The sequence below is a fragment of the Pteropus alecto genome, unplaced genomic scaffold, assembly GCF_000325575.1.
Source record: "Pteropus alecto unplaced genomic scaffold, ASM32557v1 scaffold94, whole genome shotgun sequence".
In the NCBI taxonomy this organism is placed as follows: domain Eukaryota; kingdom Metazoa; phylum Chordata; class Mammalia; order Chiroptera; family Pteropodidae; genus Pteropus; species Pteropus alecto.
The window spans coordinates 10,271,657-10,273,614 of NW_006437736.1; the positions used below are offsets into that span (position 1 = coordinate 10,271,657).

General features: G+C 39.7%; 1 pseudogene; it reads left to right on the forward strand.

Moving 5' to 3' along the window:
- Positions 1-368: 368 nt before the first annotated feature.
- On the forward strand, positions 369-512 carry LOC112481955 (annotated as a pseudogene).
- Positions 513-1,958: the final 1,446 nt, after the last annotated feature.

Sequence of the window (1,958 nt, forward strand, 5' to 3'; positions counted from 1 at the left end):
TTTAGTGCTTTCAGTGAAACTAGATTGGATGAACTAGGGGCAGGAGATGAAGCAGGAGCAAATGTAGGCCAGGTGGGGCCTTGTGAGTCACTACAAGGACTTTGAACCTAATTAAGCAGAAACTAAGTGTTCGATATTTAGTGCGGCCTCATTGTGTAACCTAATATTAGGTGATCGATAGGTTGCTTATATATTTCTTGCTAAAATGTACTCCAAGAATATTTTTATATCTCTTGGCTAGAAATTTCTTGTTTTCCTCAAAGCTTAATTAAACACATAAAAGAGAAAAAAGCTTATAGAATGAATGAATGAAACGTGAGGGCTAATATTATTACCTTAAACCAACTAATTTATTTTATATTGGTCTCATCACTTCTTGGCCTTTTGGTTAAGACCAAGTGTAGTATCTGTTCTTTTCAGTTTAATATTTTATATTTAAGTATTGATAAAAACTAACAGGGAAAAGAAAGGTAAAGAGGCCTGGCATCAGTGGCCTCCATCGCTTGTCATATATCTGGGAGCCTCCATTACAGAAGGTTGTGAAGAGAAGAGCCATCTAGTAGAATTATGAGAGATTTTTCTCAAACCTCATCCCACTCACCCTTTGACCATCCACATTTTAAACCCAAGGATAGTGTAATCTGCAAGAACAGGATCTGGGACAGATCTGATTCTAAGAATTAGTTTAGAGATAGAAAACCTGAAGCTCATGACCAAGAGGGTCATACTTTTTGGTGTTCACTGAGGTTCTGGCTCTGCTGTCCTGTGTGGACCCTACACCGATCCAGAGCTGTTGGCCAAACCACCCCCTCAGTCATGCCTTCCACATATATGTGAGTGGCTTTGGTGATAAAGGTGGGAAAAGAGAGTGTGAGCCCATTTCTACTCAGGCAAAGACAACTCAGAGTACATACCTACGTGATGAGGTCCGAATCGTGACTAAAAATATCAGGCTTTGCTATCAGAACCATGAATTCAGAGTGCCTGGGACCATCCAAAGCATGAGAGAATAATTCTGAACTCTTTATTACACCTCACAATACCACAGCATCATTCGGGAATTGAATGTATAGGACAATGTGTGGCTTTTCTTAAACTTCCCAAACCCAGATCCCACGAATATTATCCTCCATTGGTTACGGTAATGCTATTGGTGGCACCTCCGATGAAGTGAAACTTCCGAAAAGAACTTGGGAGGAAAACAAAGTGGGAAGGATTGTTTTGCCCCACGTTCACACTCTCCCTCTTTTCTGATGCTGCATCTCCTGCTCATGCCATGACCACCGGCGAGACAGGAATTTACTCATTCACTTGTCAAGTGAAATCACTGTTTTTTGCAGCATTCTGTTTCCCTGGTCAACACATTTATGTGTACTTTACATAGAAATAAACTGTGAGATTAATTGCTAACGAATAACCCTGAAAAGGCTAGTGACTGGTGACACATTAAATGTCCATTGCTATTGGGAGAGGCTGAGGCTTTCTTGAAGATAACCATTTTTGTACAAGTTACGTGATAGTTACGGCAAATACTGGAGTTTAAGTAGAACCACAAAAGAATGAAAGAGGAGAGATGTCGGGCAAATACATGGCCATCCTTGAAATCATGGGCATGCTGGCAGCTTAGAGTCATCCTGTCTCACGTGGGTAATAGCTAATTGCAGCCCACTGAGACTCAGCAGTAATTAATTAATCTAAGTAAGTGTGTCCATTAAAATCTACTATCTGCTTCTAATGGTACTTGTGAAGATATTTAGAAGTAAATATGTTCTCCAGGGTAGGATACTTTGTATATTAGAAAAATTGTAAGAACTGCTCACTCACTTGAGCTTTTCATGAATTCCTTAATAAATTAATTTTAAATCCTTGCCTATGGAAATTGGGCTTATGTTCTAAATCTTGACATCGATCTTTCCCTGATTCTAGAGACCTCTCCATGCTCTGGATCCCTATAGTAA